At 45.8% G+C, this 20122-nt stretch overlaps 1 long non-coding RNA gene across 2 annotated transcripts; it reads right to left on the bottom strand.

The window, feature by feature from the left end:
• Positions 1-808: 808 nt before the first annotated feature.
• Positions 809-5145, bottom strand: LOC125537604. Of its 2 annotated transcripts, none has more exons than XR_007296003.1 (7): positions 4740-5145; positions 4196-4270; positions 3497-3701; positions 3199-3324; positions 2549-2739; positions 2061-2140; positions 809-1462 (listed from the first exon to the last, which is right to left on the bottom strand). It is a non-coding gene; the product is annotated as an uncharacterized LOC125537604 (long non-coding RNA). The 2 variants fall into 2 exon arrangements; XR_007296002.1 differs by having other exon boundaries at positions 4751-5144.
• Positions 5146-20122: the final 14977 nt, after the last annotated feature.

The following is a 20122-nucleotide window of genomic DNA, read 5'->3' as shown; positions in this document are numbered from 1 at the left end:
TGCTGATGATTTAAGTCACATAACACAATAGCCCAGAGAGTCAGCCAGGAAATTTTGGACTCGGTTCCTAACCAAAAAGAACCAAATTGTGGACTGTCTGGATGCCGAAGCCCTAGCGGCCTTTAAACATAACATCCGTGACGAGTGGCTCGCCAGACATCTCAGCCAAGAGAAGCCAAAGTCCATGGCAGCCCTCATAACACTCATGACCCGCTTCTACGCGGGCGAGAATAGCTGGTTGGCCCATACCAACAACACAACAAGCAACCCTGGCACATCGGAGGCCAGCAACGGCAAGCCACGTCGCAACATATACAAGTGCCGCAACAACGGCGACAACGCCGAAGACACGACAGTCAATGCCGGATTCAGTGGCTCTAAATCCGGTCAGCAGAAAAATCCGTTCAAAAGACATTTATACCGACAGATAGTCCCGCCAGGAAAGGTCTTCACCGACAGATAAATATATGCCGACAGATAGTATGTCAGCTTTGGAGAGACCTATGGCGACAGACATGTATACGCTGACGAACTGTTCTATGCCGACAGATCATCTAACAGTGCGCTATACCGACAGATTGCATGACATACATTGCTACACCGACAGTTTGTGTGTAAGTGCCCTAAGCCAACAGTTTGTGCGACGCCCAATACTTCTGCCAACAGATTTGCTGTCAGCGCTCTACATTTCACGAGAAATACAAATGCTCCATATTGTGAGTGAAAACACATTCATAATATTCAATTCATGTTCAATACGAAATACATATACAGACAATTGCACTCTTCTATTCAGCAAAAGATACCATTGATCAATGCATTCATTCGACATATATAGAAGATTCATTAGTTTTCTTCACTGAAGTTAGCTACAGCCATTAAGTATACACAAGTCAGATATAAGTACCGAGAGAGGCACGTTATTACAAGCATAATGGCCAAAGTTCCTAGGAGACAAATCCTTGATCTCTTGACTACTACAGAATATTATGGAAGACCAACTCTTCAATCACCAAGCCAAATCAACTTCCATATGAACAACAGCCATTAAGTATACACAATTCAGATATAAGTACCGAGAGAGGCACGTTATTACAAGCATAATGCCAAAGTTCCTAGGAGACAAATCCTTGATCTCTTGACTACTACAGAATATTATGGAAGACCAACTCTTCAATCACCAAGCCAAATCAACTTCCATATGAACAACAGCCATTAAGTATACACAATTCAGATATAAGTACCGAGAGAGGCACGTTATTACAAGCATAATGCCAAAGTTCCTAGGAGACAAATCCTTGATCTCTTGACTACTACAGAATATTATGGAAGACCAACTCTTCAATCACCAAGCCAAATCAACTTCCATATGAACAAAATGTGTGAACCCTGTTCTCAACAAAAGAAATCAGGAGAACATCTTCGATCAACTTGTGGACTTGCTACTTTCTACCATTTGTCCCTACAAAAGAACTCGTATGTTTCAGAAGATGTACAATACACACACACATCATGCAGCATTACGAAATATCATATGATGAATTGAAACCATTCATAGTTGAACTAGCCTCGTACATGGAAGACCACAATAAAGAAAAAGGCTGGAGTCGAGTGGCATCAATCAAGCAGAAAACAAAGTTGAACTGTATATCATGGGTTCAAAACAGCAGGGGCACCCTTGGTTCCAAAATTACAGAATCTCTGTCATGCAACTACACAAGCATGAACCTAGGAGCCCAATCGAATGCAGTAGCGGCAACCGAAGCCCGAATGGGCCTCAGCATGGTAGTTTGGTTCACGACCAAGTACTCCCTGCGTTCCTAAATATAAGCCCTTTTAGAGATTCCAATATGGACTGCATATGGAGCAAATGAGTGAATCTACATTCTAAAATATGTCTATATACATCTATATGTCGTACGTATTGAAATATCCAGAAAGGCTTATATGTAGGAACGGAGGGAGTAGAATAGAAACTATGCCAGAGTAGAGCAGCGAGAAATTGGGGGGGGGGGGGGGGGGGGGGGTAATCTCAGAGTCAAGAGGAGCAGCGCCACAACCTTGTGTGGGAAGTCGAGGTCAGGGTCGTCGACTTGGGGTTGGGGTCCCAGTCATCCTCCTCGCCCACGGAGCCGTGTGCCTACCAAATCAAGAAGGAAAATAAATACCGTATTATTCCAAGGTCAAACATACAATCAAGTGGCAAAAGAAAGAAAGATCACATGACGATTATAAGCAAAAGAATAACTTATTTATAAAAACCCTCCATTAATTCAATCTAGTCTAGTGTCAACCAAGTAGCAACTAGATCATGGTTTAGTATTTTTTTATCTTGGACCGAACTGGTAGATTTGATGAACAATGCCTGAATAAGAAAACTACTACTACAATCAATATATATCGGCAATGGTGGTCTCATATATAGTAGCACATTACGCGAAAAGATGATATGACACAATCAAAAACCTCAAATGAGCAACCAACAAAGCTTCATTTAGTTGGAGGGCTTAGAACACGCGCATTAGAGAAGAAAGATAAATATACCCACTTGTTGATATATAAGCAAGCAACATCACATGGTCTGCAAGCGTCAAAAGGGCAGCCCGGTGCATGTAGCTCCACTTGCGCAGGGTCCGGGGAAGGGTCCGACCGCTTTGGGTCTATTGTACGCAGCCTTTCCCTACATTTCTACAAGAGGCTCTTTCCAGGACTTGAACACGTGACCTCATGGTCACAAGTCTGCAAGCGTCAAAGTAAAGAGTAATTTCTATTGTACCAGATTAGATTGCTTACTCAATAAATAAACCTGAAATTCAATCTATAAGCAAGCAACATTGATATCATTCAATAAAAACCTCAGAGGAGCAACCAGCAAAAATGATGCATTCAGTTTGATATATCAATGTAAACAGGACAAACAATGCTTAAACGATGAAAACAAAAGCAAGAAAGAATAATTGATGTTGTTGTGGCTTGCATGGGACTCCATTTTTGGTTGCGACAGCGATTAGAACATCTTTGTCAAAGAGGGATCACAAGCCCAGAACAAAACAAGATAACTGCATTTACGCACAATTCCTAGTTCCCTACTAAACAACAATAGAAACATAGTCAGGCCACTTGCATCGGACCATAAACTGGCCAGAATTAATGCGATGATACAGAAAGGCCAGAGGGAGGAAAGTTGTTGTTTATTACCACCATTGACTGTTGTTACTATTTTAGTTGATCAAAAGGGTGACTTGGTTGCTTCCTAATCCTGATACTGATCCAATTCCAACCGACCTCCTGCCTAGAGCTGGGCTAGAGGGATTCCAACTCTACCTACAAACCAGGCATATTAATTGGTAATATATATTTGAAAAAACATGTATCTATCTAATTCACATGTATGTGCTTAAAAACTAATGATGCATATAGTACCACAAGCCATTTTCAATTAGTACAAGGGTTACCCAGCAGCAACGATATAGAAAAAACCATGAAACTTGTTTACCTTCAGACCAAACAGCGCCAAGTATTGCTTCTCATGTCCTTAATACTACTTCCCAGGCTGATCATGCCTAGGCAGCAGAGCGGTCCACCCATCAGCGTCAGAGACAGGCTTCGAGGACCTCGGCTAACCCTGCTTCATCCTCGAGCATCAATGGCTCATCACCGTCATCATCATCGAAATATAAATCATCGCCATTAGCAACCATCTGCTCGCAAAAAGGAAATCATTCAATTAAAAGAGAGTCATCTCCTGAATCTTAATTGTAACCAAGATCCAAGCAGCAGAATGGTGGCATGCCACAGGATGCCAAAAATTGTTAGTTCAACAAGGAGAATATATCAAGGGAAAATCTAAAAGGAAGAAACAAGGCTTGCCGCTGGCCTATCCGCAAAGTACCTGGGATAGATATATGCTAGCAGCTAGCATTCTTGCTGGAATAATATTCACATGTATGTGCTTGCAAACTAAACCATACATTTTCCGCTAGTTGCCATGATTAAGGCTCGGGATTTGATACTATTTGCATAATTAGGGTGCTGCTATACATATATAAATATAGAAACCAAATACTCAATGTTCTTCCATAAACCAGATTTACTATCACCACATTGTGCCCTTACTTATGATAATTTTTGATAGAAACTAGGTATTATGACAGTCTAATGCATCCAATGTTCATAATGACATTACAAATTGTACCATTAAGCAGCTTAGGAGGACCATCCTCTGTTCCTGTAACAGAACCAATGTAAATTCTTCACTTGCCCCCACCACCTACATATAAAGATTGATTGTTAGTACATTATTACTGAAAAATGCTTCTCTTTGATAGACGCATCACTACATGTGTACATAATTAGGACATACATATCACATTTGTGACTTCATAGACCCACACATAATCTGATTTAGCCACAAGGCTTTGAAGCTGGCACCCGTGCAATAAGAAATAAATAAATGAAAAATAAAATATGCCACTCACAACGGGAAAAGTAATTACAATTCTAACAGACTCATCCCTCTCCTTTGTACTGCCTCTGCCAGGAAATTGTTACATGCTACAAATTTGTGGATGAAGCACGCACAAGAACAACAATAGATTTACTTACCCAGAGGCCAGCCGATTCATGGCTGGATCTAGTTAGTTACCTACACGTACTAGAAAAGCATTGACCCAGCTCACCTAGAGCGACCGAATCTGGAGGTGGGGCAAGGAAGGGGCGACGAGAAAGGACTCACATACCAGAAGCTTACCTCAGGCCGGGCGGAGGGAAGGAAATCAGCCGGAACAGAGGCCACAGGTGGAGGAAAACCAGCGCTGGATCCTCGGCGGCCGACGGCCTTGCTTCTCCTTACTGGTGGACGGTTCTGCTGCTCCTGTCCGGTGGCGCTTGAAGGCGCTGCTGCTCCTGTATGGTGGCGCTTGACGGTGCTGCTACTCCTCAGCGCGGCGGATGGAGCTGCTGCTCCTGGGTGGATGGTGCCCTGCGGGGAGGAAGGTCAGGGTTGGAGTTGATGTGGCACGAGGGAGCAAGCGGACGGGCGGCGGCGCGGTCGATTTAGGTTTAGGTCGGAGGCGGCGGCGCACGGGTTCTATGTGAGTGGTGAGAGAGAGAAGGGTGAGATTGGGGGTTGGACGGGTGTGTTTTTTCTTTTCTTTTGCTGGTCTGGTCCGACTCGGGTGTTTTCCATGGAAACAAAGCCGACACTTTTTGTGTCCCAATGAATCAGCGACACACAAACAATCAGTAAAGATTGTAACTGTCCACAGAAATTACGTCAGTGCTTTGCTGGTGCTTCAGCGACAGATAATGTGTCAGGAGGTTATATAAATACTATCATACTATGTGTTGGTATAGTTTGGGACAAAAAAGTGTCGGCATTGCTCACTTTTACCAACAAATGCATGTCGTCTCTGTGGTGTCATGGTGTAGTGTATATAGCGCAGACGAACTCGTTTTCATATTACAGGATCACATGAGTAGATTCATTCAAATATTACATCCTTGGAACATTCCTCCGCCACAAGCCGGGCACCCTTCAGAACGCTGTCATAATACTTTTCGGGGCGGCGATGCTCCTTGCCCTCCGGCGGCCCCTCCTTCACCAGCTTCTCGGCGTCCATCTTCGCCTAGTGCACTTTTTCTCGGGAAAAAGCCCTGCGCGCACCCTCAATGCAGACGGACCGCTTTATGACTTCAAGCCGTGGGTAGACATTCACAAGACGCCTCACCAGGCCGAAGTAGCTGCCAGGCAGGGGCTCGCCAGGCCACATCCGGACTATGAGGCCCTTCATGGCCTGTTCGGCCACCTTGTGGAGCCCGACCAATTGCTTCAACTGGTCGCTCAAGGGCATCGGATGTTCGGTCCCAGTATACTGAGACCAGAACAACTTCTCCATCGAGCTCCCTTCCTCGGCCCGGTTAAATTCCGCGACATCGGACACACTGCAGGGAAGATCTACGAACGCTCCTGGAGAGCTCCAAACTCGGATAAGTAAAAGGAAAGTTTCCTTCACATGCTTGCTTTGCATAATGAATTCCTTAACCGCCGCTATCTTTTGGACCGCCCGAACCTCCTGAAGGGCCTTGTGGGCTTCGGCCTTGGCATTTTTTGCATTCTCAAGGGCCTTCGCAAGCTCAAACCCTTGCGTCTTAGAGTCACGCTCCAAGGACACGTATTTTTTGACGAAATCCTGGAGCTCTTGCTGCACCTCGCCGACTCGAGCCTCTTGCTTCTCGCGCTCGGTGCGCGACTTGGCCGCTTTTTCTTCGGCCTCGTACATCGCCTCCTTCTGGGCCGCCACTTCGGTCGTGGCCCCTAGCAAAATTCATGATGATCATGTGACTTAACAACCACATTCTTTTTTATTCCTTATCAATATACGGACGGGTATTACTTACCTTTGTTCTTTTCGAGCTGCCTCTTGGTAAGGCCGAGCTCTTTTTCGGACCGCTCAAGGTCCCGCTTCAGTGCGGAGACCTCCGCAGTGCGAGCGGCAGCGGCCAGCAGCAAAGCCTGCTTATTCACATAAGACACATTCTGATTAGACTCCTGTGATTATTATTTGATCCTCTGTTCGGCCTTTCTTTGCGAACGCCAACAGAGCATCAGGGGCTACTGTCTATGCTATAGCATTTTCTTATAAATTGATTACTTACCTCAAAGCCTGTTAAGAGGCTAGCACAGACTTCAGTCAGTCCGCTTTTATCGGACTGAACCTTCTCTACCACCGCACTCATGACAGTGCAGTGCTCTTCGTCAATGGAAGCGCCACGAAGCGCTTCCAGCAAGTTGTCCGGTGCCTCTGGATGGACAGAGGCCATCGGCACAGACGGCTCGCCCCCCTTTGTGAGGGGTCGCCCCACAAAGTCTGGAACCACGGGAGGTTTCGGTGCAGTATTCGGCCGGGGCCGGACTTGCTGCCCCCGTCATTAGGGCCCATGGGAGCCTTGCCTCCCATGCGCCCGGCATCTGGGAGGTCACCTTGGGGCGCCCCAGAACTACCTTCCCTTGGCTTGTTTCCCTTTGGGACAACACCTCAGCGTCGTCCGTAGGGCGGGGGGAGGAGGCGGTCGGGAGTGAATCACTGTTCATCTCTGACAGGCCCAGAGACCCATCCGAAGAGGATACGTCGAGACGGTCCTTGGGTGGGCTGCATGATCATGTTCGACATGATAAGAAACAATAAAACGAAATATACCAGAACTGTTATGGTATCCGGATACTTACGACTTCGCCAGGGGCTTGTCCCTGGGCAACCACCCCTCGTCGTTGAACGCGGCCATGGTGGAGCGGTCCGGAAGGAGGGCTCTTCCCTTCTTGGACCCTTCGGCCTCCCCGGATGGGGCGTTCCTTTTCTTATCCCCCCCCGGCTAGATGGGGAGAATTGTCCTCTTCCTCCTCCTCATCTTCGTGGGAGGAGGGCGTCTCGGTGTTATCGGATGACGATTTCGATACAACCTTGCGCCGGAGACCTTTCCTGGTCCCGCGGCCTTATTCTTGGCCTTCTTCTCCAGCGCCTCATAGGGCGCTGGAACCAGCATCTCCGTCAGGAGAGTACTTGCTGGATCTTCGGGTAGTGGGGCCGGACAGTCGATCCGCTCTGCTGTCGCGACCCATTCCTGTCAAATAATGTGGAGGCTCAGATCCCTCACATATTTATACTAGGGAAAGAAACGCCTTCTGAGATATAAGGAGCTTACCGAATTAGCAGGGCGCTTTGCGCTGAGTCCGCGGTCCTCGGTAAGGGGAGGAGGTACCTCGACAGACTTGAACAGCACCATCCAGATGTCCTGGTGCGTCGTGTTGAAGAGCTCTCGCAGCGTCTGGTGCTTTGCCGAGTCGAATTCCCACATATTGAATGCCCGTCTTTGACACGGGAGGATCCGGCGGAAGAGCATGACGTGGACCACGTTGACAAGCTTGATTTTCTTGCTTATCATGTTTTTAACACAGTTCTGGAGTCCGGTCAGCTCCACCGATGAACCCCTAGATAAGCCCTTCTCTTTCTAGGAGGTTAGCCGCAAGGGGATGCTGGATCGGAATTCGGGGGCCGCCACCCAGTTGGTGTCGCACGGCTCGGTGATGTAGAACCATGCCGATTGCCACCCCTTCACGGTCTCCACATAGGAGCCTTCGAGCCAGATGACATTGGCATTTTGCCCACCATGGCGCCTCCGCTCTCCGCTTGCTGGCCGACCACCACCTTCGGTTTGACATTGAAGGTCTTCAGCCACAGGCCGAAATGGGGCTTGATGCGGAGGAAAGCCTCGCACACGACAATAAACGCCGAGATGTTGAGGATGAAATTGGGGGCCAAGTCATGGAAGTCCAGCCCGTAGTAGAACATAAGCCCGCGAACAAATGGGTGGAGGGGAAATCCCAGCCTGCGGACGAAATGGGTAAGGAATACAACCCTTTCGTAGGGCTCGGGGGTAGGAACGATCTGCCCCGCGCTTGGGAGCCGGTGCGCGATATCCGCGGCCAGGTATCCGGCTTCCCGGAGCTTCATGATGTTCTCCTCCGTAACGGAGGAGGCCATCCACTTGCCTCCCGCTCCGAACATGTTCGGAGTGTTTTTGCGGAGAAGATACGAACTTGGGCGCTGGAGCTCGAGTGCGCGAGAATGGATGGGCAGGGAAGAAGAAGGCGTGGGTAAAAAAGAGGAGTCCTTATCCCTTTATAAGGGCGGTAGAAACTGCGTGCCTCCCCACTTGCCTGGTAAAACTTGCTTATTCCCCAAGCGTCATGATTGATGGCGCGGTTGGGTTACCCACACCCGTATTGTTGAGAATCCCGTTATAAGGGAACACGATATCTCCTTCGACAAGACGTGCCAAGAAAACCGCCTCGCAATATGTGCAGTAGCTGGTTGAGAAAAACGGTTCGAATAATAACCGGGGCCATGGCGTGATGTCACGTTATGAAAAGTTGTCAGCAGATTAGATTTGTGGAAATATTATACTCTCTATGGTGGTGTGTGGAATTTGTTTTGCAGAGCCGGACACTATCCTTGTGTTCAAAATATTCTATGGAGTATTCGGAGGAGGAACCCGCCTTGCAATGCCGAAGACAATCTGCGCGCCGGACTTACTGTCATGGAAGCCTAGTTCAAGGGCTACTGAGGGAGTCCTGGATTAGGGGGTCCCCAGACAGCCGGACTATATACTTTGGCCGGACTTTTGGACTATGAAGATACAAGATTGAAGACTTCCTCCCGTGTCCGGATGGGACTCTCCTTTGCGTGGAAGTCAAGCTTGGCGATTCGGATATGTATATCTCCTCCCTTGTAACCGACTCTGTGTAACCCTAGCACCTCTGGTGTCTATATAAACCGGAGGGTTTTAGTCCATATGACAACAACAATCATACCTTAGGCTAGCTTCTAGGGTTTAGCCTCTCCGATCTCGTGGTAGATCAAGTATTGTAATACTCATATCATCAAGATCAATCAAGCAGGAAGTAGGGTATTACCTCCATCGAGAGGGCCCAAACCTGGGTAAACATTGTGTCCCCCACCTCCTGTTACCATCCGCCTTAGACGCATAGCTCGGGACCCCCTACCCGAGATCCGCCGGTTTTGACACCGACACCCGCACCTCGCGCTGACGATCCTCGGTGGCACGCTCGTTGCGCAGGGTCTCCAGCTCGGCCTCAGCCACTCGGCAGCGCTCCTTGGCAGCCTTAGCATCCTCCAATGCCATGTCGCTGGCGGCCCCGGCCAGGCCGGCAACCTGCTTACCTTCCTCAGAGGCTGTTAAGGCGTGGCTCCATGCTGCCCTGACGGACGCGTCGGATCGCAGCCACCCGAGATCAGCTCCAGGCGACCTGACGCCAAGCGACGGTCGGCGCCTTGAAGATCGTCGCAAAGTTGGGTCAGCATGGAGAAGACCTCCTCCAGAGTACTAGGCGAAGTAGAAGGTGGCGCCAACGTCAGGATTGGCAAGTTAGCAGTAGCAGCAGGGGCCGGGGGCTCCGGAGCCTTTGGGACCTCGGCAGGCGAGCTGAGGGCAAGCACCTCTGGAGCCGGCCTGGCTACAGAGGCCGCTCCCTCCTGAGGCTGGGTCTCCGGGTCTCGCGAGGACAACCCTGCCGCAGGAGCATGAGGGCCATCACCGCCCTTCTGCATCGGGGGCGGTGCGGCCGTGGCAAGCTGCTGAACTATGGGGGCTACAGCCGTCTCCTTGTTCTTCTTCACCACCAGCGTGGGCCTAGCTGTTCCAAGGGGAGGCATCAAGATACTACAACAAGAGCAAGGAAGGAAGATCAGGGCAGAGCACTTACTGATCCACGGCGGTGTAATCTCTCGCCCTCTTTAGAAGCACCATGCCCTTGGTCTTCGCAGGCTGGAGCACGGGTGCACGAGCCCTAGGGGAAGACAGGGACATGGCACCAGGGCCTGCATCAGCGCCGGCCGGCGGGAAGTCGGAGGCGTCACCTCGGGAGATCAATGCCGACCGGCTCTTCTTCGGGACCCCAAGTTTCGGCTTCTTCGGAGGGGTGCCCTGGATCTCGTGGTGACCCCTGCGGTAAGTAGGGGCTCCCAAGCTAGGTGCTCGCCGGCGTCGCCGTCATCATCAGAAAGGGCAAAGAGGGGGGCAGGTTGGCACCGTGGGGAGGTCTCCCCCGTACCTTCCATAGTCTCCTCCGAATCTAACTCCCCCTCCTCGCCGTACTCGCCAGAAATCGCCTCCACTAGGGAGCCCGGAGGCCCGAAGGGTGCCAGCGGCACAAGCCCGTGCTCGTTGAAGACGGGCATAGTAGCAGCAATCTGTGCCCTGTCAGGGTGACGGTACAGTGGAAGATGGGTATCTGACAGGCAGTCCTGGTCCTTCCTGACCAGGAGGCGCAGGGCCCTGTCCAGCTCCTCGTCGAACAAGGCGTCCGGGCTCAGGCAGAGGTCGCCTCCCTCGTCCATGAGCTTCTACATGGGGCGCAAGCGTGCCTCGAGCGGATCCAGACGCTGCATCAGGAACTCCTTGACGATCATGTTTCCCGTCAGCTTCTCTGTCTTCGGGTCATCGGGCTTCAGGTCGGCCACCATCCTCTCCATCAACCGCTCCGCCCAGGGATCGGTGAGCTTCGCGTGATTCCACCCATCGTGAGGCACTAGCATCCTAGTCGGCAACACCAGCCGAGGGTAGGAGCGCTTGGCGTCCATGAAGATCCACTTGTTCCTGAAATCATCCACCTTCTTCCCAGCTTGTGAGATCTCATTGCTGCCATTGGCCGTGATGAAGTGTGCACACCCCGAGCACGGGCCTTCCTTGAGCCGGAGGTAGAAGAAATGGCGAAGCAGCGCCACGGACGACATCACCCACACGAACGCCTCGCGGTAAAAGGCAAAGATCGACAGGAGGAGGACGAAGTTGGGATGAAGATGTAGCGTGTTGAGATTGTAGTGACGAAGAACGGCGTAGAAGAAGCCGGAGAAGGGGAGGACCAGCCCCGCGAAGATGATGTGCAAGAAGAAGGGATAGAAGGTACCGCCCAAGGTTTCAGTCTTGGTGGAGCCGGCCCGGAGCGCAGTCTCTCCCCCCTCGTTGCTGCCGCCCGCCGTCACCAGGCACGCGGCGGCGAGGTTCTTCTCCGAGATCGTGGACGCGCTCAAGACATGCTCGAACCACGAGGGTGAACTGACACCCTTCTCCTTGTCCGAGGTCATCAGCTATGGGCTGGAGGAGAGTTTCGGTGGATCTGTGGCTCTCTGGGCAAGGAGGAGAAAGGGGATCTGGAGCAAGACGAAAGGAAGGCAATGAAAGCCCTGTAGCAGGCACCAAGCCTTTTTGACAGACAAGGACGGTAGTTGAGGCAGCATGGGGAAGCATAGGCGCCCACGTTCAATCAATCGCCATGCGTCGACCAAGGCCGTAGGCGGTTGGGCCCTGCGGCGCTCGCACTTGCCCTTTGGCTTCGCCTCGAAGCCAAGCTCGAGCGCGCCTTGAGCCCGGGGGCTACTGTTGACGTCCTAGGAACGGGGGTACCCAGACTTGCCTGCCTGCGGCCCACGGCGTGGCTCAGTTGGTAGCCTGGTATGGCCCAACTTCATCAGCAAGGACTCAAGACCCTCGCGAGGGGCCAAGCCTCGCGAGGCGGACGACACTAAGAACTCCCTGGGGGCGGCCTCACCAGGCTGGCTCCTGAGGAGGGAGATATCAATGCAAGGTGCACCTCACGAGGTTCACGTGACATGAGCCATGACGACCAAGGCCAGGCAGGCGCCAGCGGGCGTAGTGTGCCAGTTTCTCCTTTGGTGCCAAGGAGGCAAGCGCAGGCGCCGAGTCCGTAGGAATCAGGCAAAGGTTTCCATATTGGTGCAACGAGACCAAGACCGCCAGGACGGAGGTCATCGTGGAGCCCGATGTAGCATCACCACCAGAGCCTTTGCAGGCGAAGACTGCTTTTGTCAGGATAGCTTGTACTAGTTGTCTCCCTTTGAATTTGGCCGTTGTGGGACCCCTTCCCGCCTACATTTGGGAAGAGGACCAAGGACACTATAAATAGGGCTTAGCCACCACCCGAGAGAGGGATCGTATCATTCAGACCATCCTCACACCCACCAGCTCATCAAGCTCAAGACCACCTCACCTCCTGAGGTTGTTCAACCACTGTACTAGTCCATCCTTAGCCCCTCGAGGCAATCCACCACAAAGCTGGAGTAGGGTATTACACCGCTAGGTGGCTCGAACTAGGATAAACTGCTATCCAACTCATACGTTGTCTTCCTTGTCCAACTTCAACTAATTTGCTCAAGTTCAAAAATAATTAATGGGTATTCACAATCATAAAAGTTGTCCAAGATAATATATTTATATGTGGAAGTTATCTTCCTTATACTAATCATTCATGAATTGCTTGTATGACCAATATTGTGATTGTCAAGCTTCGATAGATTTTACTTTCTAAACCCAATGTGAAACTACTACTAGGCATGATACAAGCATATGAAGCACATATAATTTCAGCTTTGTGATATTCAGTTCATTCAACAATTTACTCTTAGGATATAAGTGAAAAATGAGAGTAAATGGCAAACTACTCCAAAAAATATAAGTGAAGATCAATGAGTACTCAAACAATTAAGTAGCTATGTGAGGACTCTCTATCTCTCATTAAAAAAATTCAGATCTTAAGTATTTTATTCAAATAGCAAACAAACATAAAAGACATTCCAAGAATAGCACATCTCGTGCAAAGAAGCAAAAACTTAGGCTCAACCAATACTAACCAATAATTGTTGACGAAGAAAGGCGGGATGATTACCGAGGCATCTCCAAGCTTAGATGCTTGAGACTTATTGGAATATTATCTTGGGATGCCTTGGTCATCCCCAAGCATGAGCTCTTGTGTCTCCTTCATTCCTCTCATATCACGGTTTCCCTAAATCTCAAAAACTTCATCCACACAAAACTCAATAAAGTCTCATGGGATAAGTTAGTATAAATCAATGCAAAACCTTATCATTCTCTATTGTAACAAATTACTAAAATTATAATTTAACATTGCATATTAACTACCTCTGCATATTTAATACTTCTATCCTCAAATAGAATCATTAAACAAGTAAACATATGAAAACATAACAACAATTTGTCTAATTAGAACAGTCTCTAAAGGATGGGAGAAGATTCATACTTCTTTAACTACAGAAATTCTAAAAAATTACCATACTGTAGAAAATTTGTCTTAACTTATTGTGTAAAAATTTCAAGATTTTATAATATTCTGAATTTTCTAAAGAATTCATACAATAATAGAAAACTTTCTGTTTTCAAACAATAGCTCATATACTTGCACACTGAGCATGGTAATGGTTATACTTGCTACTTTTATTGAAATAAAAGATTCAAAAACTTATTCTAAATAACATCAAGCAAATTTCAACAAGAGAAAAATACACTCCAAGAAAAAAATATCATGTGAGGAATAAAGATATAGCTCCAAGTGAGGTTACCGATAATGTTGAAGACGAAAGAGGGGATGCCTTCCACGGTATCCCCAAGCTTAGACGCTTGAGTCTTCCTTGAATATTAACTTGGGGTACCTTGGGCATCCCCAAGCTTACGGTCTTGCCACTCCTTATTCTCCTCACATCGATATCTCATCCAGAACTTGAAAACTTCAATCACACATAACTTAACGGAACTTCGTGAGATACATTAGTATGATAAAGAGAAAATTATTCACTTTGGTACTGTCAAAGACAAGATTCAATTTTTTCTCACATAACGCCTACTGTACCCTATCATTTCTACGATTTATATTAACCGATATAAGCCATAGAAACTAGAAAACAAGCAAACTATGCATTAACAATAGAATCTGTCAAAACAGAACAATCTATAATGATCTGAACAACAACCGTACTTCTGTAACTACAAAAATTCTGAAAAATTAGAAAAACGTAGGTAATTTGTTTATGAATCGCATGTAAAATTTACAGAATTTTTTAACGCTCCAGTGATTTTAAAAAATTCTATTACTGGGCGCAAAAGTTTCTATTTTTGCACAGAATCAAGTCAACTATCATCCACGCTATCCCAAAGGCTTTACTTGGTACTTTATTGAAACAAAAGCTATAACAAATTCTTACTACAGTAGCTTAATCATGTTAACACACAAAAACAGTAGGTATAAGTTTTAGTTGTCTCTCAACAAATGTTTTTCTTTAATGCCTGTTTAGCCAGGCATGATCATTTCAATGATGCTCATGTTTAGACTCATGTTGGGCCTCCAAGCGTAGAGTTCTGTAGGATGGTAGAAATTTTCTCTCAAGTGGATGACCTAAGGTTTATCAACCCATGGGAGGTGTAGGGTGAAGATAGTATCTCTCAAACAACCTTGCAATCAAATACAATAAACTCTCGTGTTCCCGACAAACCCAATACAATGGCAAATTGTATAGGTGCACTAGTTCGGCGTAGAGACACTAGTACAACGAGCTCCTAAACAAACAGGTTTTAACCCCTTTCCACGACGGCATTTGGAACCGTGGCCAAGTGAGTATGGGCGATAGGGGGGTCCTTCCCACACGACCCAGAAACCATCGGGGATATGCCCTCCTAGCACGCACACTCGGCAAAATGAGATCATGTGCGACCGACGAGCGCTCAAATACGGAAATACGTACAATAGAGCTAAAAAATACAATTACACGGTGAAATTGTTTCCGGTCGCAAGTACATCCCACACAGCCAGTCCCCACCAAACGTTTCCGTTTGTATGTACATCCCACACAGTCACTCCAAGGAAAACGTTTCCGTTCACAGGTACATCACAAACATTTTTTCCTGTTAAATCGTTTGCGTTATTGAATGTATCACACATGGTCCATAGAAGAAACTGTGTGGCAAAGGCTCTCCATCACACACAGTTTTTATGTGGTAAATGTTTGCGCAAGGTGGCCTAACGCAAACAATTTTCAAGAGAAAGTCATGTGTGATTGTTCATTGATCCAACACGGTTTATTCCTAGAAATTGTGTGCATTGCCTGAGGTCATCGCCCACGGTATTTTTTCAACAACCGTTTGCAATAACAAAACCCAATTAGCAGGCTAATTCGCCATTAGCGGGCTAATTATCCGATTATTCGTAATCCATTTATTAATCTAATTGGCAGTTCATATTAAGCACACAATATATGTCATTTTCATAATTGAAATACATCAGAGTACAACATCATATAGCTTCAACACTCAGCTACCCCATTACACAACTACACCAAGACCAAGTTTCACATGCAACTTCTATAACCTTTCGAAATTAGCATCATAGACGGTACATAGACAGATGTATCTCATCTGGAAAACTGCTGAAGTAGAAGGCGAATATTGAGCCTTCATTGATGTTGAAGGTCTTTGTAACTTTAGGCCAGTGCCTGTGGATGATTGACCGTCCATCCTTCGTCCTCTTCAGAAACACTTCAATATTGAACCGTGGGTGTTGTATGAATACCTTCCTCGCCTCCTGACCATACAGGTGGTTTGAGAAGTAATCATCAGTGAACTGCTTTGGAAAGGCCTGAAAACAAGGATGTGCATAAATATCTTCACTATATTGGAAATGGGGCAAAGGAATAAGAAAGGCAAGGTATAATAGTTAGTACCATCCTGTAGTGAACTGATGTCTTCTTCATTGTGCAGACAAAGATCTTGTTGTTTTTTGTCGATAATTTCTTCATCCTAACAATTTTTTTGAGTTTCTTGACTTGACTCATATTCATGGACAACTCATTTCCCCATATGCAAAAAGGGTCGAACAGTGGGTCAAAACCTCTGACAGCAGGACCTACATGTGCAAGACCAAATTTTTAAAAACCTAAATATTAGAATGGTTTCTGCAATTGCACAATAATGTGCTATTAGACAACGGAGCATGCACGTGCTAACCTCGATTTTAAACCTCAGTGCTTCCCATTGTTTCCCTGCAACACATATAAGGTAGTTAGTCATCAGGTTAAGTAAGGGTTTGCATGCTATCATTAAAATATGTTGATGAAAAATAAGCACATTCCATATTTATCAGATTAATTCAAGCCACACGGAAAACCCATTTATCCAAACCAAGCATGATTAAGAACTAGGAAATATAGCACTTGTATATGTTTATCATGTATTAAGTGCAGCCAAATTCGATTTATTCCTCACATGCACAACAATATAAAATTCTACCCATGAAAATTGGACATCGTATTGAATAATTGAACCAAGCAGTTAACTAAACACCACAACAAATGAACCAATATTAACTGAGCACCACATTGCACAATATAACATACCCCTAATAGAAGATCAGGCAGTTAACCAAACAGTTAACTACAACCAACTATAGCAATTGTATTTGTTTCTTATGTATTTACTACAGCCAAATTCAATTTATTCCTCACATGGTATACAATAATAGAATGCACCCACAACTATTGAACATCACATTACAGAATTGAACCAAACAGTTAACTGATACGTCTCCAACGTATCTATAATTTTTGATTGTTCCATGCTATTATATTATCTGTTTTGGATGTTAATGGGCTTATTTATACACTTTTATATTATTTTTGGGACTAACCTACTAACCCAAGGCCCAGTGCAAATTGCTATTTTTTTTTGCCTATTTCAGTGTTTCGCAGAAAAGGAATATCAAACGGAATAAAACCTTCGGGACAGTTATTTTTGGAACAAACGTGATCCAGGGGACTTGGAGTGGACGTCAAGCAACCAACGAGGAGGCCACAAGGCAAGGGGGTGCGCCTACCCCCTGGACGCGCCCTCCCCCCTCGTGGGCCCCTCGTGGCTCCATCGACCTACTTCTTCCTCCTATATATATTCATATACCCCGAAAACATCCAGTAGCACCACGAAACCCTATTTCCACCGCCGCAACCTTCTGTACCATCCCATCTTAGGGCCGTTTCTAGAGCTCCACCGAAGGGGGAATCGATCACGGAGGGCCTCTACATCAACTCCATGGCCCCTCCAATGATGTGTGAGTAGTTTATCTCAGACCTTCGGGTCCATAGTTATTAGCTAGATGGCTTCATCTCTCTCTTTGGATCTCAATACAATGTTCTCCTCGATCTTTTTGGAGATCTATTTGATGTAACTCTTTTTGTGGTGTGTTTGTTGAGATCCGATGAATTATGGGTTGATGATCAAGTTTATCTATGAACAATATTTGATTCTTCTCTGAAATCTTTTATGTATGATTGGTTATCTTTGCAAGTCTCTTCGAATTATTGGTTTGGTTTGGCCTACTAGATTGATCTTTCTTGCAATGGGACTAGTGCTTAGCTTTGGGTTCAATCTTGCGGTGTCCTTTCCAAGTGACAGCAGGGGCAGCAAGGCACGTATTTTATTGTTGCCATTGAGGATAAAAAGATGGGGTTTATATCATATTTCTTGAGTTTATCCCTCTACATCATGTCATCTTGCCTAATGCATTACTTTGTTCTTATGAACTTAATACTCTAGATGCATGCTGGATAGCGGTCGATATGTGGAGTAATAGTAGTAGATGCAGAATCGTTTCGGTCTACTTGTCGTGGACGTGATGCCTATATACATGATCATGCCTAGATATTCTCATAATTATGCACTTTTCTATCAATTGCTCGACAGTAATTTATTCACCCACCGTAATACTTATGCTATCTTGAGAGAAGCCACTAGTGAAACCTATGGCCCCCGGGTCTATCTTTTATCATATAAGTTTCCAATCTATTTTATTTTGCAATCTTTACTTTCAATCTATATCATAAAAATACCAAAAATATTTATCTTATTATTATTATCTCTATCAGATCTCACTCTCGTAAGTGACCGTGAAGGGATTGACAACCCCTTTATCGCGTTGGTTGTGAGGTTCTTATTTGTTTGTGTATGCATGCAGGACTTGCGTGTAGTCTCCTACTGGAGCGCTCAAGAGGTAGCAAGAAGGATTTTTGGCGGGGAGATCTACGCACAAGTCAAGACATACCAAGTACCCATCACAAACTCTTATCCCTCACATTACATTATTTGCCATTTGCCTCTCGTTTTCCTCTCCCCCACTTCACCCTTGTTGTTTTATTCGCCCTCTTTTTCCGTCCCCTTCTCTTTTCCGTTTGTCCCTTTTTGCTTGCCTCTTGCTGCCATCATGTCTGAAATTGGGGAGGTTATCATTGATAAGGATAAAAATATGGAAAACTTTGATGCTATCAATGATCCTCTTGAAAATCCTACAATTTTACACACTAAAAAGTTTTGGATTGGTAGTGGTAATATTATTGGGAAGGGAGTTATTCAAGATTTCTTTACTTGTGCCGGTGCTTTGCCCACCATGAGCGGGTCTATCCTTCATAAAACTAGTAGTCTTGCATATGCTATAGCTTTGCTCATAGTTGAACTTGAAAGACAATTTTTACATATGCATCCTTCTATACAAAGGATTTTCCTAGAATTTTCTAATATTGAGAATTCTTCTGTTAAACGAGCAGCGACCATCTTTTTAGCTCATGAGTTCAGATTTATAATAAAAGAGGCCAATGAAATTTTTGTGCATTATAGGGTGGATGCCGGCCGTCCTCCCATAGAAGCAATCCTTTTTTATCAAGAAGACATTATGCGTTTACGATCTTTAGATCATGTTGCTTTTAATGAAAACCTTAGAAAAAAGGTTCCTACCAATGTTCTTGTTGACAGGATCTATGAACTTAATGATAATTTTGCTATCCAGAACAATGGGTTAGGTTTTTCCTTTGAACAAAGGCTCATGACTTTTTGCCAATAGAATGCTTATAATGATGAATTGGTTGTGCAATTTGAGGGGCCAAAGGAGGAACCAATACCTCCCGAGCTTGATCTTGGGGACTTTTGTCCCATTAAATTTAGCCCTTTTGATTACTTTTGCTTTCCAGAAAGAAAGCTTGCTGCTGAACATAGGGAGTATGAGATGAGTTTTCACGATTTACCTTATCATTATCATGGCAATATCTAGATCTATTCTTGCTTTTATGCCTAGCTAGGGGCGTTAAACGATAGCGCTTGTTGGGAGGCAACCCAATTTTATTTTTGTTCCTTGATTTTTGGTTCTGTTTAGTAATAAATAGTTCATCTAGCCTCTGTTTAGATGTGATTTTATGATTTTAATTAGTGTTTGTGCCAAGTAGAACCTTTGGGAAGACTTGGGGAAAGTCTTTGCTATCTTGCTGTAAAAAACAGAAACTTTAGCGCTCACGAGATTTGCTGCCATTGTTTACTGGAGAGTGCGATTAAGTTGATTCTTGTTGCAGATGATTAATAGATAAATTACTCGCGTCCAGAAATTTATTTTAGAATTTTTGGGGTTACAGAAGTATTCGAAACCTACATGTTACTATTGACTGTTCTGTTTTTGACAGATTCTATTTTTCGTGTGTTGTTTGCTTATTTTGATGAATCTATGGCTAGTTTCGGAGGTTATGGGCCATAGAGAAGTTGTAATACAGTATGTTTAACACCCAAATAAATAAATAATGAGTTCATTACAGTACCTCAAGTAGTGGTTTGTTTTCTTTTACTAACGGAGCTCATGAGATTTTCTGTTTAAGTTTTGTGTTGTGAAGTTTTCAATTTTTAGGTAAAGATTTGATGGATTATGGGACAAGGA

The sequence above is a fragment of the Triticum urartu genome, chromosome 2, assembly GCF_003073215.2.
Source record: "Triticum urartu cultivar G1812 chromosome 2, Tu2.1, whole genome shotgun sequence".
NCBI lineage: Eukaryota > Viridiplantae > Streptophyta > Magnoliopsida > Poales > Poaceae > Triticum > Triticum urartu.
The sequence above is the reverse complement of the archived record's forward strand: the minus strand, read 5'-3'. Positions and strand labels throughout refer to the sequence as shown.